At 39.6% G+C, this 26,662-nt stretch overlaps 1 pseudogene; it reads left to right on the forward strand.

Moving 5' to 3' along the window:
• The window catches only part of LOC148580710 (uncharacterized), a 94,223-nt pseudogene extending 85,251 nt beyond the window's left edge, over nt 1-8,972 (forward strand).
• Nucleotides 8,973-26,662: the final 17,690 nt, after the last annotated feature.

Raw genomic sequence — 26,662 nt, forward strand, 5'->3', positions numbered from 1 at the left:
AAGTAATCACCAATAACGTTCTCGAAAGCCATCATAGCCCACGTTAAGAGTCACGTTAATAATGCACGAAAAACTTGTCTCATAACAAATTTCCTTCGGCAAGTGTACTGAATTTGTCGTCAAATAAAAACTCACAATAGAGTGAGGTCGAATCCCACAGGGATTGATTGATCAAGTAACTTTAATTAGAGGAATGTTCTAGTTGAGCGAATCAGAATTTGGGTTGAGAATTGCAAAAAATTAAATGGTGGGAAAGTAAATAACAGAAAAGTAAATGCTAGAAATAAAGAGCTGAATGTAGATGACGGAAAGTAAATTACAGAATCTTAAATGGGAATAGGGTAATTGCTCATAAAAGTAAATGACAGAAATTATAGAGAATGGGTAAGATCAGAAATGGGGAGTTCATTCGGCTCAGGAGATGTTGTATTCTCCGGATCAATTTCATTTTCATCTCTTCCTCAATCAATGCACTCATTGATCTCCTTGGCAATCTTAAGTGATCAAATTACAATTCCTTGTAATTCAATCTCTCAAATCTTGATCAATAGCCAATTCCTTGGTCAATTGCTCATGAGAAGAGATGAAGTATGGTCACTGATTATACCACATGCATTTACCAAATCAAGTGTTGAGAGGATTATAGTCACATATCCATCCAAACCCAATTTGGTCCAGCTTGAGAAAGCATTTCTAGCATGATCTCTTCATTCCTCTTTCAAGGTTCAGAAGAGATCCAAGTTTGAATAGCCTATTTTCCAAGATAACTACCCAATTGGATGAAGATCGAAACTTTCAAGTAAAATCAAGAGAAAAGATAGAAGAAGAATAATGAAAACTAGTATTGATCCATCAAATTACAACAGAGCTCCCTAACCCAATGAAAGGGGTTTAGTTGTTCATAGCTCTGGAAAATGAAAACAAAGATGGAGAATACATGATGAAACTAGAAGTGTAGAGAAAGTAAAATACAGAGAGTAATTCTATGCCAAGAGGCTCCCTATAATTTCCAACTCCCAAAATAATTCAAAGCTACTCCTATATATACTACTCTTCTGATCTTCTAGTTGGCTCTTCAAGTCTTGGGTATGGGCCTTTGGATCTTGAGTTTGAAGTAGTTATTTTCTTCATTGGGCTTAGCTTTACTTGCAGAGAGAAAGTGTGAAGTGGGCAGAGACTTTAGCTCAGGACGTTAGTGGTGTTAACGTTCAGTGAAAATATGGGTTCGAGAACGTTAGTGACAATCACCTTTTTCACTAACGTTCCTCACCCAAGTAAGAGCCACGTTAACCTCAACGTTAGTGGCACAAACGTTGCCACTAACGTTACCTCTTTGTCCTTTGCACACGTTATTGGGACTTACCTTTCCCAATAACGTTGAGAAGCCTCCTCCTTCCCTACGTTAGAGTCCACGTTAACTTAGTTAATGTGGCTCCTTAACGTAAGCTTGAGAACTTTCGAGAACGTTAGTGACACTTACCTTTGTCACTAATGTTCCAATGTGCCCCTAGCTCCCACGTTAGAGTCCACGTTAACTAGGTTAACATGGCCTTTAACGTGGCTGTGCTAGCCATCTCCAACTTTAGTGACAAAGGTGAATGTCACTAACGTTGGCTCATCATCTCTCCTCCTCATATTAGCTTCCACGTTAACTAAGTTAACGTGGGAGTTAACGTGGCTAATTGTGGCTTGTGTGGGCTCCTTCCAACGTTAGTGACAATGTTAGGTGTCACTAACGTTGGCGATCACCTTCCTTCTTCACGTTAACTAGGTTAACGTGGCTTATTGGGTCTTGTGTGGGTTAATCCCAACGTTGGTGACAATGTTTGGTGTCACTAACGTTGTTGATCACCTACTTTCTTCACGTTAGCTTCCACGTTAACTAGGTTAACGTGGTTTATTGTGACTTGGCCAACGTTAGTGACAAAGTTGAATGTCACTAACGTTGGCTTCCCCTTTACTTCTTAACGTTAGAGGCCACGTTAACTAAGTTAACGTGGCTCTTAACGTGGCCACTTATGAGCTTGGTCCAACGTTAGTGACAAAGGTAAGTGTCACTAACGTTGGCTCCATTTCCTTTCCTCCACGTTAGAGTTCACGTTAACTTAGTTAACGTGACTCTTAACGTGGGCAATGATGGCTTCGAGAGCGTTATTGGCGATTACTTTTCTTATTAACTTTGCAAGTTACTCCCATTCCACGTTAGGAGTTACGTTAATTAGATTAACGTGGCTGCTAACGTGGTTCTTCCTTGCTTCCTTTGTCCTGCAATCAAGCAATAGAGTGCATCAAATTTCTAGTCCAAGTCATGGGAAATACAAAATCCAATTTGTCATTAAATTCATGCAAAATCCTCATGAAATCATGTAAAGTGCACAATGTATGCTTGAATCAAGTTGTAAGTGAATATCTACCCAAAACTAGCTTATTTTCTAAGGAAATGCATGAAACTATCCTAAAAACAGTAAAGAAAAGGTCAGTGAAACTGGCCAAAATGTCCTGGCATCACAACACCAAACTTAAAGCTTGCTTGTCCCTAAGCAAGTACTGGAACAAGAGAATGATGAATGGAATGCCAAGAGAAATGAGTCATTCTTGTGGAGGTCATGTCCCTGGTTTTATGGTGGTTTCATGCATAGCAACTTAGATTCTTCCTTTACTGGCTTTCAGACCTTTATCATGTCTTAGAATACTCACTGTGATTGCATCCCATGAGACTTTTATTCATTGATCCATTTATTGTTATTTCAGGGCTTATTTGTGTTCTTAGGCTAAGTGCTCTGTAAGGGGACGACTCTTTAAAATAAGCTTTCAGCCAACACTCCCAAACCAGTTGGTTCAAGGTGCTAGGTGTTAAGACACCCCTACGGACTTACTCCCTCAAGTCTCTTTCCCCCATACATACACACCACTGGCATATAGCTTATTTATTTTCTTTTCTTGAGACCTTGGTGTCCAGCACCTCTTTGGGTTACTAAATGCTCTGTAGTGAAGGTTACTCTTGATAGTGGACTTTCAGCTAATAATCCCGAGTTAGTTAACCCATGTTACCAAGTGATAAGGCACCCCTAAGAACTTATTCATCCAAGTAGATCCCTCACACAGGAGCACCACAGACACATGCTTCAAGATTAAAACCATTGGTGCCTAGCCTTATTGCTTACTCTTTTTTCTTTTATTTTTTCAACCTTTATTTGTTCTTTTCCTTTTTCTTATTAGGATCTTCTTATTTAGCTAGTCTCATGGGGTGTATTCAAAGTATAGTATTCATGATAGATAGTTGTCTTCCCACGTTGTGGTTGAACCAACTTAGCTAACTTATGATCACACCATAAACTCATGAACTTACTCCATAGTATGAGCTCTACTCTGGTCTTTTGTAAACACTCATTCTCTTTTTATTTGATTTAAAGGAACAAGCATACAAGTAAGCCTAGTGATGATGTAGTGACATAAAGACTAGCAAGCATAGACCTCTTCAACACAAAACTTATAAGTCAAAATAAAAAAAAAGTTCAAACTAACATGGAAGCAAGTTCTATTTCATACAAGATCTTCCTTATTTAAAGCATAGAGAAAGATGGACCAAAGAAGGAACTCCACCACCTTTTACTCATATGGTTGCCCATGCTCTCCTCCTTGCTTGTCCTCCTTGTGTCCCTCTTGATTGCTCGTACTCCCACTCCCTTTGCTTTTTCCAATCAGCTTCTTCCAGAAACCACCATCTTCCATCTTCTTCTTGAGTGTTTCCTTCTGCTATTTCACCTTCCTCTCTTTTTGTTCTACAAAATCTTTTTGGACCTCATCATATGTAGGGATGGCATAGTGTAGATGATGCATATTACTAGACATGTAGTTCAACTTGGCTTGAGTGTTTACGTTGAACTCCTCCCTATGTAGTTGCCGTCCTTCATTAAGTACAGTGAACTCATTGAATGCTTTCATTTGAGCTATTTGCCGCTGACTGAGTTCCTGCAAATGCTTATCTTGACGTTCTTGCCTCTCAGTAACTTGGTGGATGGCTTGAGTGAGCTGGGAGTATTGTTCCTGTTGCTGCTCCATTTGTTGTTTCTGCCACTCTTCTTGTTGGCTCATCCAGTTGGACTGAAGGTTTAGTATTTGCTCTTGTCCTTCTGTATGTCTCATCCCCAGATCTTCAATGGCCCTTAGAAGGTGATTCATATTCAAGTTGGCTGGGTCGTGATGCTCTTCTTGTTGATATTCTTCTTGATGAGGCTCTTCTTGGTGGGCTCCTTCTTTCGCTTTTAGCTTCCCTATTTATGGCCTTCTTTGTTACTGAGCAGGTGTAGTATAGACAAGACGCTGGATTGTAACTAGCCTCCCAGGGTTCACCCAGTCTGGATTGCTAACCTCGAAGACCACCTTAGCCTTTGTACATAGTCTAAGAATAGTGCTGGGGTACCAAAGCCTGACACCCGAATCAGCCTTCTCAGCTGACTCTTGAATCCCCTCAGCTATGAGTTCATGCACATTGATTTCTCCACCCTGTACTAGGCAATGTACCATAGTCGCTCGATTAATATTGACTCTGAATTATTTGCAGCTGGGAGGATGGACCTCCTTACAATTTCGAACCACCCTTTTGCTTCCGGGGTGAGATCTGCTCTCTTGATGAACCTTGGTCTCCTATCCGCATATCTTTCCCAGTCAGCTCCTGGTACACAAATGTCTTGCACAATCTGGTCATGATTGGGGTTGTCGTCCATTCTTGAATGATAACTCTCATCTTTAAACGGTATGGACCGTAGCTTTAATGCCCTCATGACACTCATGGGACCGAAATCCACAATCTTTCCTCTCACAAAGCTTGTATACGACTTGTCAGCCTTATCATATCGGACCGCATTTGCATAAAATTCTCTTACAAGATTTGCATTCACCTTATGACCGGATAAGTGAGGAGCTCCCATCTTCTCTTTTCTACCTTCTTTGTGATTTCGGGGCACTCAGTTTTCTTAACTTGAAATCCCAGCTCATAAATGATCTCCTTATCCACCATCCACCCATGTTGTAATGCATGATACAAGCTTCTAAATATCTTTTCATCATACGGGTGTTGCTCCATAGGTTCCTTTCCCTTCCTTCTTTTAGAGATCGAAGATGCCATGAATGAGGGTTAATGTGTGAAGTTGGAAAGGGTGTGGAGACTTTCGGTTGCTTAGGGTTGAGTGCAATGAAGGGAGTGAGGGAGAATGTTTTTAATGGGTTAGGAAATGCTTTGTGTAACAACCCCGATTTTCGAGAACGCAAAATCTTTTCTGAAAGTACGGATTTCTCCGGAAGATCAGTAAGGGAAAAACTTTTGATATATTATCAAGTATCTCAATCCTCATTGTCATTATGTCATATTTAATTTAGAACCTTTTCCGAGACAAGCTCAATAACGCGGTCACGAAGAACCTGGTTTTTGAACCGTATCGGTTAGAAGTTTTGATTTGGTTTTTTGTAAATAGTCTCAGTTTGACGAACCGGACTCGATTTATGAGAGAAGAGAGATAATAGGATGATATTATCATTATATTAGTATTATAAGCTTCTTGAATAATATTATAAGGTTACCTGGTCAGTTTTAGTTAAAAACAGAAAATCGGTTTAACCGGGTTTACGGTTTACTGGTGCAGCTTAGCACCAACACTCTCTAATGAATTTAGCAATGCTAAGGCCTCATTATACATGTACTGTTCTCATAATAAATATGTTACTAGTGTCATTTATACTAGTAGCTCAGAATATAATTTTTAGAGATGTTTTTACGAGTGTTCCGATACACCTAGTTTTAGTAGTTGTACACCAGAGATATTTTAATATTATTTTAATCCACCTCCAAGCCAACCAATCACAACTCACCTTACACCCCCAAGACCTCCAAGTCTGTCTCATTTCATCATTTTGGCCGAAAATAACAAGAGATAAAAAAAAGAAACTTTCATGAACACTTAATCTTCAAAGCTTGATTTCTTCTGAACTAAAACTCAAATCAAAACTCCGATTTCACCAAAATGATCCTCTCTTCTTCCTCTACATAACCATGTAACTTATCAAGGATGGAAATAAGGTGAGATGGCTGTCTCCCTCCCATTTCAATTCGGTTTTCAAGGAAAACCATGCAAAACATGTGTTTTCTTGATGTTCTTCCTTAGGAATCATGCTTAACTTGACTTGAGGGCCAAGAAACGTGAATTTCCAGCAATTCTAAGGTGAGATATCTCTTCCTAACATACTGAGTGAGATTTGGTCAGTTGAGAGTTTTTGGATTTAAAGTTGTTCTTGATGTGATTTAGGAGGAAAAAGTGCTTAAGGACCACCTGAATGTTTAACCGAATTAGGAGCAGCAAAACCAGGTAGGGTGTCACGAAATTAATCTTGATTATTTGTGTTTGAGATGTGTGAATGATGAATGATTTGGCTGTGCTAAAAATTGGTTGCATATATGATTGATTCTTGGTGAAAATTTGGTGAAATTTTGATGAAATTTGATGAAATTCAAGCTTTAAAGTTCATGTTCTTGGGGAAGCTGGAAAAACGAAACCCTAAGATTAAATTGAGGTTCAATTTGTGTTAAAATCATGTATAAAATATGGGGTTTTAGTGGCTGCTAATTTATTATGAATTATAGTAAAAATCGGTTGTTGAAAAGACTGAAAAACGGGTAAAAACAGAGAAAGAATCTGAAGAATTTATGAAGAACATGAAGAACACTTTGAGTGTGATGAAGAACAATGAAGAACAGGCTTTAGATCCTTAAAAGGGCAAGGAAGTAAAATTTTTGGTGTTTAAGGGGTTATATGGTAATTTCTGAAAGTTAGGGTGGTAAAAGTAGAAATATTAAAAGTTACGGGTGGTAAAAAGTGAATTTTAAAGGTTAAAAGTAAAAGTAAGTTAATTTTCGAAAATTTAATAATAAAATAATAAATAATAATAAAATATTAAATAATAATATTTAACTAAAAATAATATTTTAATAAAAATTATAAAATAATGCAGAAAAGGCAGTTTTCTGTAAAAGCTTTAGAAAGACAACTTTAAGCACATAATCTCATAATTACTTTCATAAAACACTTAGGGAGTCGTAAAAACATATTAGTGAGGCAAAGATAAATAAAAGATAAAAATCGAAGAAAAAGTCTGTAAAGTTTTAATGACAGAAAAACAAACAGAGACTAGTGAACGAACTAGGGCAACATAGTTAGTCCTTGAATTGCGACTAGGGTTAGGTGTTATATGAAAAGTTAAACTGTTTCAGTATAGACTTAATGAACCTATACCTGGGACAGGCTAACTATTCATACCGAAATTTACATAAGCTTTAAATACACATGTTAAACAGAGAAATCGGAGCAGAATAAAGTAACACAGAGCACAGAGTAACCAGAGTAAAGTAAAGAGATACAAAGAGAAAAGAATAATATGATAAAGAGAAATGGTTTGAGCCAGGATATTGTAAAAGTGAAAGATGTAAAGTTTGTACAGTATGATTGAACAGAGAAAGAAAGAGGTACTGCATAAGAATGTAAAAATGATGATGAATAATGAGAATGATGATGAATGATGATAATGAGAATGATTATGTGATGATTTGTTGCTTGAGGCAACCCAAGAGATATTTATTTGTTGCTTGAGGCAACCCAAGAGATGTGTTTATTCATTTGTTGCGTTATGGCAACTCCTAAGATATTTGTGTGATCATCTGCTGCATTGAGGCAGTTAGATAGATAGTGATGCGACTATTGAGAATGCTTTCCTACGGTACAGATCCATATTTTATTTTTGTAAGGCAGAGGGGTTATTTCCTGCTACAGAAGTACCGTGACCACCTATTCCATTTCTGTAGTGGCAGAGGGGTTATTTTCTGTATACAGAAGGTGTGTCGGCGTACATCCCTGCAGTGGCAGATGTGTTATTTCCTGCGTGCAGTGGACCCTGTGGTGGCAGAGGGGTTATTTCCTGTACACAGGGGTATAGCCAATAGGAAAGCCTTATCCAGACAGAGGTTGCGGGATAACGTCGGGAGCGGGTTAGTAACCGACAGATGAGCTCATTACCTGCACTAGGGCTAGACATGCATCATACTTGGTTGCGCATTTCCTTTGTTATGTTTGTGGTATGAATGTATGCTTTCCTTGTTTGTATTCCATTCTCTGTGCTTGTGATATTTTCTTGTATTCTTCTGTTTGTGTTCTGCTATCTGTTTTCTCTATCTTCTCTACTTATCTGTGTTTTCTAATTACTGCTACCTTGTATTCTGCTAATAGTCTGCTAAACAACATAGAATTAATGAACGTAACTAATAACCCCGACCCTACTAAGAACTCTCCAGTTCTTACCCCCTTCTTTCCCTTCCTCCCCCCAGATGGAGATGGGCATGATATTCTATGAAGTCGAAGACCTTTAGATTTATGAGGACCCAGTGTACTATGGTTACTACATTTTGAGTATGAAGCCTCGTATGAGACGTTACGCATTATGAAACCGTTACTTCCAATATCTTCTGTATAGCTCACATTTTAACCCCGATGCTCCTTACGACTTTCCCTTATCCTGGTTACACCCTAATGCACCTGGACATCCTTTTCCTGATGGTTCCGGACATCCTATACCAGCTCAACCTTTGAATGAGGTGGTACCTGAGCCTATCATTCCTGATGAGCCTGAGTTAGCTGGTGACTACGTACCTGTGATACCACCAGAGTGGGATTTTCCCCCTGAGCTGATCCCTGACTTTCTACAGCCTGATGAGCCGGCACTATCGGATGGTGAGGTAGCTCCTATATACGCGAATAGACCTGTGCTTGCGAATGGTTTTGTACATAGTGATAGCAGTGTTTCTGGTGGATCTGAGCGTATAGCTGAAACCGCAGACGATAAGGAGGAGGAGGATCCCTGAGATAGAGATAGAGCAGAATAAAGAGATGGGCGAGCCTCACCACGATCTTCTGAATGGCCACGTGTAGATATAGTTTGGCAGCCGTAGCGGTATTCTTTTGATGACACTCTAGTCTGACATTATCTGTTAGTTAGTCTCTCACTTGTGTTAGTACACCCGAGAGCTAGGAGCTATATAGTGGTTAGGCTAGCCTGGGCGCCAGTTTAGCGGCCTTCTGTATGGGCCAGGCCCTGGGAGTGTCGTGTATATATTAGCTACGCAGGATGATGAGGATGTAAACTAACTTGATCTTTTGTGAACGCTACATGTTTTGTTATAGTGTACATTATGTATATTTTTAGCTGTATTATATGTTTCTTTATGCTTCCTTATTATTTCTATATATGTGTACTTATTTATTTTACTCCCTCGCTCGCAACGATATAAGTTAAAAAAAAGTTACTCGTAAAATTGACAACGTTCTAACAAGGAACAAGCTTATACATTAAATAATAGATAATATATAGGATGACAAATTGTTAGCACACAGTTTCTGGTATGTCCTAGGCGTACTGAAAATTGGGTCGTTACACTTTGCTCCGAAATGGATAAGTGTGAAGAGTGGGTGTGGAGTGTGAAGCTAGGGTACGGAGGAACAAGGATCACTTATAAAGAGAGGTTGTGAGTGAATGGAGGGTGTGGATTGATGGAGTGGTTACTTGATGGACGGTTGGGGTTGTTCATGTAGAAAGGACAAGGATCATCACTTTATGATGGGGATTGCTCGGTCTTCAAGTGTCCCATTCTTTTCCATGTTGCATGGCAACATTTTCCAATGCGTTCCCTTTTGGGAACAAATGGGTAGTCCCTCTTCATGAAGTGGCCGAACCTTCCTCATTTCATTGTCCAATCAATCTCCTTCAATGCTCCTCTCCTTTTCCCTATAAAGATCAAATAAGAAAAGTAAGAATTAATGTCATAAAAAAAACAAGTTAAACTTTACGGCTAGAATAATAAAAAGAAGAAAAGATTTTGTTTATTCATGAACTCCAACTAACTAACTAACTGTGTATCCTTATATGTGATGCCAGGGCATCTTGGCCAGTTTCACTGACCTTTTCTTTATTGTTTTTAGGATAGTTTCAAGCATTCCCTTAAGAAATAAGCTAGTTTTGGGTAGATATTCACCTACACCTTGATTCAAGCATACATTGTGCATTTTACATTATTTCATGAGGATTTTGCATGAGTTTAGTGACAAATTGTATGTTGCATTACCCATGACTTGGACTAGAACTTTGATGCACTCTATTGCTTAATTTCAGGACCAAAGGAAGCAAGGAATGGGAGGTAACTTGCAAAGTTAATGAGAAAAGTGATTGCCAATAATGCTCTCGAAGCCATCATTGACCACGTTAAGAGTCACATTAACTAAGTTAACGAGAACTCTAACGTAGAGAGGGGAAGTTGAGCCAACGTTAGTGACACTTAACATTGTCACTAACGTTGGCAAATGCTCATAAGTGGCCACGTTAGAGTCCACGTTAACTTAGGTAACGTGGCCTCTAACGTCAGAAGGGGGGAGAAATGCCAACGTTAGTGACATTCAACATTGTCACTAACGTTGGCCTAAGGAGAAATATACCACGTTAACTTGGTTAACGTGGGAGCTAACGTAAGAAGCAAGAGTGGTCGACAATGTTAGTGACACCCAACATTGTCACTAACGTTGGAAGCAACCACACAACCCCCGAAGGAGCCATGTTAACCTCCACGTTAACTTAGTTAACGTGGAAGCTAACGTTGATGAGTGAAAGAATGGCCAACGTTAGTGATACTCAACATTGTCACTAACGTTGGGGATGGCTAAGCATGGCCACGTTAGAAGCCACGTTAACCTAGTTAACGTGGACTCTAACGTGAGACATAGGGGAACCTTGGAACGTTAGTGACAATGTTGAGTGTCACTAACATTCTCGAAGGATGGCAAGCCCACGTTAAAGAGCCACGTTAACTAAGTTAACGTGGGCTCTAACGTGGGAACAAAGGGGGCTTTTCAAAGTTATTGGGAATGTTAAGTCTCAATAACGTGTGCGAAGGACTTAGAGGCAACGTTAGTGGCAATGTTTGTGCCACTAACATTGAAGTTAACGTGGCTTTTACTTAGGAACGTTAGTGAGAAAGTTGATTGTCACTAACGTTCTCGAACTCATATTTTCACTAAACGTTAACACCCCTAACGTCCTGAGCTAAAGTCTCTGCCCACTTCACATTTTCTCTCTGCAAGTAAAGCCAAGCCCAAATGAAGAAGAGAACTGCTTCAAACTCAAGATCCAAAGGCCCAAGACTTGAAGAGCCAACTAGAAGCTGAGAAAAGTAGTATATATAGGAGTAGCTTTGAATTGTTTAGGAGTTCTGGAAGTTGGGGGGAAAAGAGAACTACTCTCTGTATTTTACCTTCTCTGCATTTTCTAGTTTTATGATGTATTCTCCATCTTTGTTTTCATTTTCTAGAGCTATGAACAACTAAACCCCTTTCATTGGGTTAGGGAGCTCTGTTGTAGTTTGATGGATCAATACTAATTTTCATTATTCTTCTTCTATCTTTTCTCTCGATTTTACTTGAAAGCTTTCGATCTTCATCCAATTGGGTAGTTATCTTGGAAAAGATGTTATTCAAACTTGGATCTCTTCTGAACCTTGAAAGAGGAATGAAGAGATGAAGCTAGAAATGCTTTCTCATGCTGGACCAAATTGGGTTTGGATGGGTATGTGACTATAACCCTCTCAATACTTGATTTGGGAAATGCATGTGGTATAATCAGTGACCATACTTCATCTCTTCTCATGAGCAATTGACCAAGGAATTGGCTATTGATCAAGATTTGAGAGATTAAATTTGTAATTCAATCAATTAAGATTGCCAAGGTGATCAATGAGTGCATTGATTGAGGAAGAGATGAAAATGAACTTGATCCGGAGAATTGCAACATCTCCTAAGCCCAATGAACTCCCCATCTCTGATCTTACCCATTCTCTTTAATTTCTTCCATTTACTTTTATGAGCAAATCCCCCATTCCCATTTACAATTCTGCAATTTACTTTCAGTCCTTTAATTCAAGCATTTACTTTTCTGTTATTTACATTCCTGCCATTTTATTTTCTGCAACTCTCAACCCAAATTCTGGATTCGCTCAACTAGAACATTCTTCTAATTAAAGTTGCTTGATCAATCAATCCCTGTGGGATTCGACCTCACTCTATTGTGAGTTTTTACTTGACGACAAATTCGGTACACTTGTCGAAGGAAATTTGTTGAGAGACAGTTTCCACCCGCATCAATATGCACATTGGTGGCACCATGGGGTGACACCAAACTTAGTTTGGAGCACTCTGATGAAAAGTTCTGTACAAAGCTCCAAGACTAGCATGCTCTCCATTGCATTCATGCTTTCTTGGCATGCTTTGAACACCAAACTTGTTCTTCACTATATACTGCCTATTAAGGATTTCACCAAGTGTTTGTCAAGTCTGGGTTGGAATTCATGAATATTGACTTATTCACTATTTTCTAAAAGCATATAAAACATGGGTTGCCTCCCATGAAGCACTTATTTAGCGTCACTAGCTTGACGTTTCTCCCTCATCAGGGTGGTTGGTAATGCTTAAAGTCCTCCCTTCTTGCTGTGGACTTATATCCATTGGTTGTATCAATGATCTCTACATGTTCCAAGGAGAGAACCCTGTTGATAGTGAAGATCTTAGGTAACTGTGATGGTACAGTGGAGAGATTAGGGGGGATATCTGGGAAGTAAGCTGAGATCACTTTATCCCCTGGAGAGAAGTCCTCTGTAGGGATCTTCTTGTTCCCCCACCCTCTTGGTACCTTCTTCTTTGTCCCTTTTGACGTTGCCTTGCTCTTTGTGACTTCTTCTTCTAAGGGAATTTTGTTGTTGTCTTCACATGTCTCTGGTGGTTTAGGTTCCTCCAGCTTTTCCTTGAGCTGTGACAACTGCTTATTTCCTTGTTCATCAACCAAGGGCTTTCCCAGATGGGCTGGTTGTGCTTCATTATAATCTTTGCTTGGTTCTTTGTTCTCTTGGTCTGATTCTTGTGAGAGTTTGAAGACATTAAAGCTGAGTCGTTCATCATGGATCCTCAATATTAGCTCCCCTCGCTCCACATCTATGAGTGCTCTGGCTGTAGCTAGGAATGGTCTTCCCAATATGATTGGGTGAGTGTGACTTTCTTCCATGTCCAGAATGACAAAGTCTGTGGGAAGAAAGTATTTCCCAACCTTTACCAACACATTTTCCACCACTCCTATTGCTTGTTTTTGAGTTTTGTCTACCAGCCTGATGACTACATCTGTGGGCATTATCTCATTGATCTTCAGCCTCTTCACCAGGGATAAGGGCATTAAGTTGATGCTTGCTCCCAAATCGCAGAGTGCTTTATCAAACATTATTTCTCCTATGGCACAGGGGACATGAAAACTCCTTGGATCTTTTCTTTTTGTAGGCAACTGTGGTTGAATGAGGGCACTGCACTCCTTGTTCATCACTATAGTTTGGCCTCCCTTGAGTGAGCTTTTCCTGGGAAGCAGCTCCTTCATATACTTGATGTTTGCAGGCATTTGTTGAATAGTCTTGATGAATGGTATGTTGACATGCAGAGATGCAAACAAATCTAGAAACCTTGAGTATATTCTCTTCTCCACATCACCATTGAGCAGTTGGGGAAAAGGTGCATAGAGTCTTAGCAGCTCCTGTTTTGAGATTTCTGGTTCTTGGTAATTTCTTTCCTCCTTCTCTGCTGAGGTGTCTTCAGGTTGTTCTGCCGACTTGTTTGGCTTGTCCCCAGTCTCCTTATCACTTATAGTGACCATCTTGCAAACTTCCCATCTTACTTTCTTTGTTTCACCTCTCGAATTCTTCTCTGTGTCACTTGGGAATCCATCTGTAGGTTTGGGAATCTGCTCAGAGAGATACCCCCACTTGGGATTCCAACCTCTTGATCGTGTCTCCCTGGTTCTTGAAATTGGCTCGCACTTCCTCCTTGAATGCCTTGTTGTCTTGAATCTCTTTGCCTATTCCTTCAAGTAGATTCTCAATCCTTGAGAGTCTGTCATCAAATGATGGTAGATTGGGATTAGAAGTGGAAGGATGAGGTAAGTTATTTTGGTTTTGATATGAATGTGGAGAGGTGTTGTTTTGGGGGTGTTGATATGGTCTAGATGTGAAATGTTGGTGGGCTACATTGTTGTTGGGATTTGAACGTCTTTGATCTAGGCCTTGGTCTTGTTGATTTCCCCACCCAAAGTTTGGGTGATTCCTCCATCCAGGGTTATAGGTCTTAGAGTATGGATCATGGTTTTGCCTAGGTGAATTCCCAATGTAGTTGGCTTGCTCCTGACTACCCTCTGCTTCTTCATTCACTCCTTCTTAGGTTGTTGATGAAGTAGTGATTGCTGCTACTTGGTTCCTCTCCATCTTCTTGGTGAGGTCAGCCAGCTACTGGGTAATGAGCTTGTTTTGGGCCAGCAGAGCATCTACATTGTTTAGTTCCATTACTCCTCTAGTGTTGCCTCTTTCAGAAGCATAGAAATAATCATTCTCTGCTACTGTTTCAATGACATCTATGGCTTCCTCAATGGTCTTCTTCTTGTTCAAAAATCCTCCGCATGAATGGTCTACTGCCTTCTTTGATTCATATGACAGGCCTTCATAGAAAATGTGCAGCTGCACCCATTCGTTGAACATGTCAGGTGGACACCTCCTTGTCAGGTCCTTAAACTACTCCCATGCTTCATAAAGAGTCTCACCATCTTGTTGCCTGAAAGTTTGGACCTCAGCTCTCAGCCTATTGATTCGTTGAGGAGGGTAAAATCTTGCTAAGAATTTGTTCACCACATCTTCCCAGGTTGTCAAGCTCTCCTTCGGGAAAGACTCCAGCCACTTGGCTGCCTTATCCTTGACTGAGAATGGAAATAAGAGCAGTCTATAGGCATCAGGATGAACACCATTAGACTTCACTATGTCACATATTCTCAGGAAGGTGGTTAGATGTTGATTGGGGTCTTCTTGGACACTTTCTCCGAACGAACAGTTGTTCTGAACAAGGGTGATGAGCTGTGGTTTTAGTTCAAAATTGTTGGTATGGATGGTTGGCTTTTGAATGCTACTTTCACAGTTTCCTGGGTTTGGATTGATGTAAGAGCCTAAAACTCTTCTATCCTCCCCAGCATGATTTGCTCGACCTCCTCCGCCATGGTTGTGAGCCTCTTCTTCATGATGGTTTTCCATGTTTTCTTCCATATTTGGTTCGAAGTATTCCTCAAAGTATTCCTCCTCTTCCTCAGCACCAACTACACGTTTTTCTCTTGCTTCCCTCCTTAATATAAGGAAGGTCCTCTCAGGTTCAGAATCAAAGGAAGTTGAAGCCCCGCTTCTTCTCCCTGTCATACAACCAACAAAGCACAAGCAAGGAAAGTAAATGCAGAAAGTATTCTGTTAGAATTACTGTTAGTGTGAGGGATGCAATATATCAAACAGTTAGTGGGTTAGTGAACTGAATTGTAAATAACAAAGAAAATTGCAAAAGTAGGGGGAAGGGAAGAAATTAACCAGAACTGAAAGTAAATTACTCAAACAGAAAATTAAATCAAACAAAACAAAAATGCTCAATCTAGTTATCTTCCAATTTAATCATTGTTGATGCACAATCAATCCCCAGCAACGGCGCCATAAACTGGATGCACGGAAAACTTGTCTCATAACAAATTTCCTTCGGCAAGTGTACCGAATTTGTCGTCAAGTAAAAACTCACAATAGAGTGAGGTCGAATCTCACAGGGATTGATTGATCAAGAAACTTTAATTAGAGGAATCTTCTAGTTGAGTGAATCAGAATTTGGGTTGAGAATTAAAGAAAATTAAATGGTGGGAAAGTAAATAACAAAAAGTAAATGCTAGAAATAAAGAGCTGAATGTAGATGACGGAAAGTAAATTGCAGAATCTTAAATGGGAATGGGGTAATTGCTCATAAGTAAATGACAGAAATTAAAGAGAATGGGTAAGATCAGAAATGGGGAGTTCATTGGGCTCAGGAGATGTTGCATTCTCCGGATCAGTTTCATTTTCATCTCTTCCTCAATCAATGCACTCATTGATCTCCTTGGCAATCTTAAGTGATCGAATTACAATTCCTTGTAATTCAATCTCTCAAATCTTGATCAATAGCCAATTCCTTGGTCAATTGCTCATGAGAAGAGATGAAGTATGGTCACTGATTATACCACATGCTTTTCCCAAATCAAGTGTTGAGAGGATTATAGTCACATATCCATCCAAACCCAATTTGGTCCAGCATGAGAAAGCATTTCTAGCATGATCTCTTCATTCCTCTTTCAAGGTTCAGAAGAGATCCAAGTTTGAATAGCCTCTTTTCCAAGATAACTACCCAATTGGATGAAGATCGAAAGCTTTCAAGTAAAATCAAGAGAAAAGATAGAAGAAGAATAATGAAAACTAGTATTGATCCATCAAATTACAACAGAGCTCCCTAACCCAATGAAAGGGATTTAGTTGTTCATAGCTCTGGAAAATTAAAACAAAGATGGAGAATACATGATGAAACTAGAAGTGCAGAGAAAGTAAAATACAGAGAGTAATTCTATGCCAAGAGGCTCCCTATAATTTCCAACTCCCAAAATAATTCAAAGCTACTCCTATATATACTACTCTTCTGATCTTCTAGTTGGCTCTTCAAGTCTTGGGTATGGGCCTTTGGATCTTGAGTTTGAAGCAGTTATCTTCTTTATTGGGCTTGGCTTTACTTGCAGAGAGAAAGTGTGAAGTAGGCAGAGACTTTAGCTCAGGACGTTAGTGGTGTTAACGTTCAGTGAAAATATAGGTTCGAGAACGTTAGTGACAATCACCTTTTTCACTAACGTTCCTCACCCAAGTAAGAGCCACGTTAACCTCAACGATAGTGGCACAAATGTTGCCACTAACGTTGCCTCTTTGTCCTTCGCACACGTTATTGGGACTTACCTTTCCCAATAACGTTGAAAAGCCTCCTCCTTCCCTACGTTAGAGTCCACGTTAACTTAGTTAACGTGGCTCCTTAACGTAGGCTTGCCAACCATCGAGAACGTTAGTGACACTTACTGATGAGTATTTTCGGAAAACGAATTCCAAACACCCAAATTTCACCGGCAAGTATACCGGGTCGCATCAAGTAATAAAACTCACGGGAGTGAGGTCGATCCCACAGGGATTGAAGGATTGAGCAATTTTAGTTTAATGGTTGATTTAGTCAAGCGAATCAAGATTTGGTTGAGTGATTTGTGATTAAAAGAATTTAAATTGCATGGAAAATAAAGGGAGAGGGGTAGATTGCAGAAAATTAAAGAGCAAAGAAAGTAAATAAGCTGAATCTTAAAGAACAAGTAATGTAAATTGCAGAAACTTAGATTGCAAGAAATGTAAATGGCTGAATCTTAAAGTGCAAGAAATGTAAATTACTTGAATTATAAAGGGAATTGGGAGGTGGGTTTACAAAATTTAAACAAGGAAAAGTAAATTGCACTAAACTGAAAAGTAGAATAAGAATTAAATTGAACCGGATCTAAAACCGAAATGTAGAATGAACTTGAAAAACATTAAAAAGAGAATTTAAAATAAAAACTCCAGATCTCAGGACCCATGAGACTAGATAACCGAGTCTAGATCTCAATGCCTTCCTAGATACAAATGTAGAATTCAATTGCAAGAAATAAAGAAAAGTAAATTGTAGAATGAGTAGAAGAAGAGGCAATGAACAGAAATTGAAATTCAATTATGTAGTAAATAAAACAGAGAGATCTCAAAGTGAGAATGAAACAGAATTCCTTCAATTCTCCAATCCAAGATCCAAGACAAATGTAAAATGAAATTAAAAATAAGAAAACTAAGAGAAAGAAAATTCAATTCTCCTTCCCCGAGACTCAGAATCTCCAATTAACTCCTAACCAAAAGCTCTCCAAAACTACTCAGCAAAACTAAAAGGAAAGCTCCCTGAAAACTTAAATCCTAAGCTATTTATACACTTTCTTCAAATGGTCTTCAAGCCTTGAATTGGGCCTTTGCTCTTGATGGAATTGGGTTGATAAAAGCCTCTGTTGATTGCTCTTGGAGTTGGAGAGAAACCCATTGTGAACCGGGCCATGAATCATAAAAGCTTGAGTCAAAGTTTGAGGCAAACTTTGGCTCAAGCTTTTCATATCAGCTGCCCCCCTTTTGGTGCTATCAACGTTTGGGCTAAAGTTTGAGGTCAAACTTTTAGCCAAACGTTGAGTCTTCTTGTATGCCTTGTGGCGCCAACGTTTGCCAAAAAGCTTGAGGCAAACGTTGGCACAAGCTTTTCTCCTCCAGGGTGTTGGTGTGTGGTGCCAACGTTTGCCAAAAAGTTTGAGGCAAACATTGGCGCAAGCTTTTCTCCTCCAGGGTGTTGGTGTGTGGTGCCAACGTTTGCCAAAAAGCTTGAGGCAAACGTTGGCACAAGCTTTTGCTTCTTCCAGGGAGATTCCAACTTTTCCAAAAGTTTGAGCTAAAGTTTGAGGCAAACTTTGGCTCAAGCTTTTTGTTCTCTCTTGCTCCTAGCCATTCCTTCTTTCTTCAACCTTCTTCAAAGCTCTTTTCCCCTATCATCAATCAACCAAACATATCAAAGCTATGCTCAAAATCATGAGATTGTTATTCTTTCATAGTATATGACAATTATAGCACAAAATCTCATGAAATTGCATTAATTCTTCCATGATTGATTGAATTAAAGGAAACATGAAATTCTACTCAATTGGCTTACTTATGGCTCAAGAAAGTACATAAAATCAATTGAAAACAAAAGAAAAAGACTAGTGAAACTAGGCTAAGATGACTTGTCATCACAACACCAAACTTAAAGCTTGCTTGTCCCCAAGCAAGAAAAGAATTATTGAGAAAAAAGAATGAAATGGAAGAGGATGTTCATGCTAGCAGAGTATTATTGGTAGTTCATGGGGTTTTATTTGGATATGTAAACACTCACTTCTTATTGACTTTTAGGCCTAGAAAGTCTCCTTCAAGCATCAAGCAACACACTGCTATGAACAAGTTCAGTGCCTTTAGTTCAGTGTCATGTGTAACAAGTTCTTTTCTCTCTAAGCTTTAGTTCAGTGTCATGTGTAACAAGTTCTTTTCTTTCTTTATATTTGACACATTATTCACTATAGACACTTGGCTCACATTCCTTCTTAAAACATTGGTGCCCAGCACCTCTTTGGGTTACTAAATGCCTTGTAGTTAGGTTGCTCTTGATGGTGGACTTTCAGCTGATGATCCCGGGTTAGTTAACCCAAGTCACCAAGTGTTGATGCACTCCAAAGAACTTAATAATCCAAGCAGATCCTAGTACAAAGACACCATAGGCATATATTCTAAGGTTCAAGCTATTGGTGTCTAGCTTTGTTTCTTTTTATTTTCTTTTGTTCTGTTGCCACTCTTTGGCTATTTCTTTTCTCTTTTTGTTTTTCTTTTTAACCAAGGACTTTTATTTGATTGAGATTCATAGACAGTAGGCCACTTTCTACTTAGAAGGAGACATCCTAGTTCTCTTATTCACTAAAAGTGAGCTATCATACAATCACACATACATACCACCATTTACTTTTATTGTATTTCTATCTAACAGAGAACTATCTTACTTCACATTCAAATATTTCTTTTGTTGAATTAAAGATGCAGGGGACAAAACATGCTTTTTGTTAAGTGAAAGTAAACACACAAGCACACACTTAGACTAGCTTACCTATTTTAAGAAAATTGATTCTACTTGTACTAGATAAACACTTTAGCAAGATATAAATCATAGCATCTCTCAACAGCTGAAGTTAAGTATAGATACAACCTATTGGTTTGCAGTTCTTTTGTCCTTCTTTTTGTTGATCCCCTTTTGAGTCATGGTGCATTATGTTTTCAATTGGTGGTTAGTTCCCTGCATAATTCTCAAAAGTTGCTTGCTTCTCAAGCCCTTAGGTGATTGGTTAGTATGCATGAATTGAGTGCGGCTTTTGGATTTAATTTGGTGTGGGAACACCAAACTTAGTTTCTTGCCACTTCCTCTGATGCAACAGGTCAACTATATGTAAAATCTTGTGTTCTTGCTAAAGGTTATGAAGTTAAAGCTAGAGAGCAATTAGGTAATTGAATAATCTGTTTGATTGCTTGGAGCTAGTATTGTGCAAGAAGTGAGAATATGTTTTTAAATGATGTTTTGGTGGAACACCAAACTTATAATCCTTCATTCTCCTTTAAATTATTTTAGTGTGTAACACCAAACTTAGCTCCTTGCAATGCATACCAAATATTCAACATTTTTATTGAAAAGGTTATGAGAAGAAAACTACCTCTGGTTGGGTTGCCTCCCAACAAGCGCTCTTTTAATGTCACTAGCTTGACATCCTTCAATTCTTTTCAAGAAGGCTGTAGGCTCTGAACCTCTTTTTCCTTATCCCATTGTCCTCCCAAGTACAGCTTTGCTCTGTGACCATTTGTTGTGAATTGACTCTTTGTTGCTTTATCTAGCAATTCAATACTCCCATAAGGAAAAACCTTTGTCACCAAGTATGGGCCAGTCCACTTAGACTTAAGTTTGCCAGGGAAGATCTTAAGCCTTGAGTTATACAGGAGCACTTGCTATCCTGGCTTGAACTCCTTCTTTGTGATCTTCTTATTATGCCACCTATTAGTTCTTTCCTTGTATATCTTAGCACTCTCATAGGCTTCTAGCCTGAATTCGTCCAACTCATTTAGTTGTAACAACCTTTTCTCTCCTGCAGCTTGGGAATCAAGGTTGAGGAGTTTAGTGGCCCAAAAAACTTTGTGTTCAAGCTCTACAGGGAGGTGGCAGGATTTTCCATACAATAGCTGAAAGGGTGACTTGCCAATAGGAGTTTTGAAAGCTGTCCTATATGCCCATAATGCATCTTCTAGCTTCCTAGCCCAATCTTTTCTTGTGCTTCCCACTGTTTTCTCTAGGATCTTCTTTAATTCCCTATTTGCTAGTTCAGCCTGGCCATTAGTCTGAGGGTGGTAAGGTGTGGCTACTTTATGGATTACTCCATATTTGTGGAGGAGTTTCTCCATCTATTTGTTGCAAAAGTGACCACCACCATCACTAATAAGACCCTTGGGCACTCTATATCTTATGAAAATGTGCTTTTTAAGGAATTGAAGGACAATCTGTGTATCACAGGTGGTTGTGGCTATGGCTTCCACCCACTTTGAGACGTACTCCACTACTACTAAGATATATCTGAAAGAATAGGAAGGGAGAAAGGGTCCCATGAAATCAATTCCCCAAAGATCAAATAATTCCAATTCCAAGATGAAGTTTTAAGGCATCTCATTCCTTCTTGTCAGTCCTCCTGCTCTCTAGCATTCATTACACTGGTAAACATACTCTCTGGCATCCTTGAAGATAGTTGGCCAATAGAAGCCACTCTGCAGTATCTTTACAGCTGTTCTTTCTGGGCCAAAGTATCCACCATAAGCTGAACCATGGCAATGCCACAAGATATCCCTCATTTCACTCTCAGGGACACACCTTCTAATTACTCGATCAGAACATCTCTTGAACAGGAAGGGTTCATCCCATAAGAATTTCCTTCCCTCATTGATTAACTTCTTCACTTGTTGCTTAGAGAACTCTTGAGGTATCTTCCTTCCCACTTTGTAGTTTGCTATGTCAGCAAACCAAGGTGCTTGCTGGATCTGCAAAAGGTGCTCATCTGTGAAGCTTTCATTCATGGGCTGGGAGGCTTTTTGAATTGTTTCTTGTGGTAGCCTTGACAAATGATCAGCAACCCGGTTCTCAGTGCCCTTCCTGTCCCTTACCTCAATATCAAACTCTTGTAGGAGCAATATCCACCTGATAAGTCTTGGTTTAGCATCCTGCTTTGTCATCAAATACTTAAGGGCATCATGGTCAGTATAAACCACAATTTTGGATCCTATCAAGTATGATCTAAACTTATCAAATACATAGACTACAGCTAACAATTCCTTTTCTGTTGTGGTGTAATTTTTTTGGGCCTCATTCAACACTTTACTTGCATAATATATGACATGATGCAAGTTTCCCTTCTTTTGTCCAAGTACAGCACCAATTGCAAGGTCACTTGCATCACACATGAGTTCAAAAGGCAGTTCCCAATCTGGGGGTGTGATGATTGGTGCTGTTGTGAGTCTGTTTTTTAAAGTTTCAAAGGCATGCCGGCAGTTTTCATCAAACACAAAAGGATTATCTAGCATTAATAGATTACTCAAAGGCTTGGCTATTTTTGAAAAATCCTTGATGAACCTTCTATAAAATCCTGCATGCCCCAAGAAACTTCTAACAGATTTCACATTAGCTGGTGGAGGGAGTTTTTCTATGATCTCAACCTTTGCCTTGTCAACCTCTATCCCTTTTCTTGAAACCTTATGACCAAGAACAATCCCCTCGGGTACCATGAAATGGCACTTCTCCCAGTTCAAAACCAAATTAGTTTCTTGGCACCATTTCAAGACAAGAGTTAGATGGTTCAGGCAAGTGTTGAAATTATCACCAAAAACAGAAAAGTCGTCCATGAAGACCTCTAAAAATTTTTCAACCATATCAAAGAAAATAGAAAGCATACACCTCTGAAATGTGGTTGGGGCGTTGCATAGCCCAAATGGCATCCTCCTGTATGCAAAAACTCCAAATGGAAATGTGAAGGCAGTCTTCTCTTGGTCCTTGGGATCTACCACGATTTGATTGTACCCAGAATACCCGTCCAAAAAACAATAATAGGCATGACCGGCCAATCTTTCCAGCATCTGATCAATAAATGGAAGAGGGAAATGATCTTTCCTTATGGCATCATTCAATCTTCTATAGTCTATGCACATTCTCCACCCAGTCACTGTTCTAGTAGGGATCAACTCATTCTTCTCATTAGTGATGACCGTCATTCCTCCTTTCTTTGGTACAACTTGAACCGGGCTCACCCATGAGCTGTCAGATATTGGGAAGATTATCCCTGCATTCCACAACTTCATTACTTCCATCTGGACAACTTCCTTCATTGTGGGATTTAGCCTTCTTTGAGGTTGAACCACTGGTTTGGAATTGTCTTCCAAGAGGATCTTATGCATACACACTGCAGGGCTGATGCCTTTCAGGTCGTCAATGGTCCATCCCAAAGCATCTTTGTGAGCTTTGAGTACATCAAGAAGTTCTCCTTCTTCCTTTTTTGTCAGGGATGAATTAATGATCACTGGGAAGCTTTCCGATGTGCCAAAGAATGCATATTTGAGATGGGTGGGTAATGGCTTCAGTTCTTGTTTTCGTACTTCTTCCTTCTTGTCTTGTTTTTCATCTTGCTCAATAGAAGTCTCAGCTACTTGTTCCTCTGTTGTCCCTTGATTTCCTTCTTTCTCTTGAAGACTTTCTTCCAGTATTTCTTCCACTAAACTCTCTATCATATCCACTCTCATGTAATCCTCTTGCTCAGGAATGTGTTGCATTGACTTGAAAACGTTTATGACCATTTGTTCATTGTGGACCCTGAAGATCATTTCTCCTTTTTCTACATCAATGATGGCTCTTGCTGTGGCTAGAAATGGCCTTCCCAAAATGATTGAATTGTTTTCTTCCTCTTCAGTATCCAAAATCATAAAATCTACTGGGAAAATAAACTCTCCAACCTTCACCAACAGATTCTCCACAATTCCATTGGGTGTTTTGATTGATCTGTCAGCCATGACCAACGACATCCTCGTAGGTTTAAGTTCTTCTATGGCAAGCTTTCTCATCATTGAGAGAGGCATTAAGTTGATACTGGCACCAAGGTCACAGAGAGCTTTGTTGAGAACTATTCTGCCAATGGTGCATGAGACTACAAAGCTTCCTGGATCCTTGAGTTTTGGTGGAATGCCCTTTTGAATCACAGCACTGCATTCCTCGGTGAGTAACACGGTTTCCTTCTCAAGCCAACTTCTTTTCTTGTTGATAAGCTCCTTCAAAAACTTGGCATACAGAGGCATTTGCTCAAGTGCTTCAGCCAAGGGAATATTGATATCCAGCTTTTTGAAAGTCTCAAGGAACTTATGAAAATGTTGGTCCTTAGTCTCTTTGCTGAACCTCTGGGGATATGGCAGTGGAGGTGTGATGCTCTTTCCCACTTGCTGCTGTCCCTGAATCACTTCTTTTGAACTGTGTGGCTGGTTTTTCTTCTCTTTGAGTTTCTCAGTGCTCTTGTTTGGTATCACAACTTGATCCTCGGCTTCATCTGCCTTTGTTTGCTTTTCATCTTCTATTGGTCTTTTGCTGCTTTCTACTTGCTTCTTTGTAGTGTCATTGTTGCTCATCAATGTTCTCCCACTCCTTAATTGTATCGCCTTGCATTCTTCCTTAGGATTTAGGATTGTGTCACTCGGCAGTGAGCTTGAAGGTCTCTCAACAGAAATTTGCTTGGAGATTTGCCCAATCTGCCTCTCTAGGCTCTTCATGGAGGCTTCTTGGTTCTTTGTGGTCATTTCTTGGTTCTTCATCATCTTTTCCATGAGCATCTCCAGATTAGTAATCCTCTGAGAGTCTTGTAAAATTGCTTGGTTATGGGGTGCTGATGGTTGATGGTAAGTGCTTTGGTTGGTAGGTTGGTTATTAGATGGATAATGGTTAGAGTTGGGGTAGTTGTTTTGGGGTTTTCTGTAGGGATTTTGGTTAGTCTGCTGCTGGTTGTGGTTTTGGTTGTTTCTTAAGGTGTTTGGGTTTGAGTTCCTCTACCATGGTTGTTGGTTTTGGTTGTGGTTATCCCCCCATCTGAGGTTTGAGTGGTTCTTCCATGAGGGATTGTAGGTATCACCATACACCTCATTTGAACCTTGGTTGTGCATATACTGCACTTGCTCTTGTTGTTGTTCCTCTTGGTTCTCCTCATTATGCCCCCAAGGAGTGGTTGGTTGGCTTGTGGCACTCACGGATGCTACTTGTAGACCATCAATTCTTTTGGCCATTTGCTCAAATTGTTGCTGAATCATTTTGTTTTGAGCTAAGATTGAGTCCACTCCTTCTAGCTCCATTACTCCTCTCCTTTGTGATGGTTGGCGTTGCCTTTGATGCGCAAAGAAATACTGATTATTAGCCACCATGTCAATAAGATTTTGAGCTTCTTCTGCAGTTTTCATCAGTTGCAGTGATCCTCCAGCTGAGTGATCAAGTGCCTCTTGAGCCTTTAGAGTGAGTCCTTCATAGAAGTTCTATAGCTTGTCCCACTCAGTGAACATTTCTGGTGGACATTTCCTCAGCAGAGCCTTATATCTCTCCCATGCCTCATACAGATTTTCAGCATCCAATTGCGTGAATGTCTGTACCTCAGTCTTCAACCTGATGATCCTTTGAGGGGGGTAAAACTTGGCAAGAAACTTGCTCACCAAATCATCCCAAGTGTTAATGCTTTCCTTCGGAAATGTTTCTAGCCATTGAGTGGCCTTGTCCCTAAGAGAGAATGGGAATAACAACAGCTTGTATATGTCAGAGAATTTAAAATGAAAACTCCAGATCTCAGGACCCAAGAGACTAGATAACCGGGTCTAGATCTCAATGCCTTCCTAGATCCAAATGTAGAATTCAATTGCAAGAAATAAAGGAAAGTAAATTGCAGAATGAGTAGAAGAAGAGGCAATGAAGAGAAATTGAAATTCAATTATGCAGTAAATAAAACAGAGAGATCTCAAAGTGAGAATGAAACAGAATTCCTTCAATTCTCCAACCCAAGATCCAAGACAAATGTAAAATGAAATTGAAAACAAGAAAACTAAGAGAAAGAGAATTCAATTCTCCTTCCCCGAGACTCAGAATCTCCAATTAACTCCTAACCAAAAGCTCTCCAAAACTACTCAGCAAAACTAAAAGGAAAGCTCCCTGAAAACTTAAATCCTAAGCTATTTATACACTTTCTTCAAATGGTCTTCAAGCCTTGAATTGGGCCTTTGCTCTTGATGGAATTGGGTTGATAAAATCCTCTGTTGATTGCTCTTGGAGTTGGAGAGAAACCCATTGTGAACCGGGCCATGAATCATAAAAGCTTGAGTCAAAGTTTGAGGCAAACTTTGGCTCAAGCTTTTCATATCAGCTGCCCCCCTTTTGGTGCTATCAACGTTTGGGCTAAAGTTTGAGGTCAAACTTTTAGCCAAACGTTGAGTCTTCTTGTATGCCTTGTGGCGCCAACATTTGCCAAAAAGTTTGAGGCAAACGTTGGCGCAAACTTTTGCTCTCCTGGGTGTGTTGATGGTGGCACCAACGTTTGCCAAAAAATGTTGAGGCAAACGTTGGCGCAAGCTTTTCTCCTCCAGGGTGTTGGTGTGTGGTGCCAACGTTTGCCAAAAAGTTTGAGGCAAACGTTGGCGCAAGCTTTTCTCCTCCAGGGTGTTGGTGTGTGGTGCCAACGTTTGCCAAAAAGCTTGAGGCAAACGTTGGCACAGGCTTTTGCTTCTTCCAGGGAGATTCCAACTTTTCCAAAAGTTTGAGCTAAAGTTTGAGGCAAACTTTGGCTCAAGCTTTTTGTTCTCTCTTGCTCCTAGCCATTCCTTCTTTCTTCAACCTTCTTCAAAGCTCTTTTCCCCTATCATCAATCAACCAAACATATCAAAGCTATGCTCAAAATCATGAGATTGTTATTCTTTCATAGTATATGACAATTATAGCACAAAATCTCATGAAATTGCATT

This window comes from Arachis ipaensis, chromosome B10, assembly GCF_059453495.1.
Source record: "Arachis ipaensis isolate K30076 ecotype BB chromosome B10, ASM5945349v1, whole genome shotgun sequence".
In the NCBI taxonomy this organism is placed as follows: domain Eukaryota; kingdom Viridiplantae; phylum Streptophyta; class Magnoliopsida; order Fabales; family Fabaceae; genus Arachis; species Arachis ipaensis.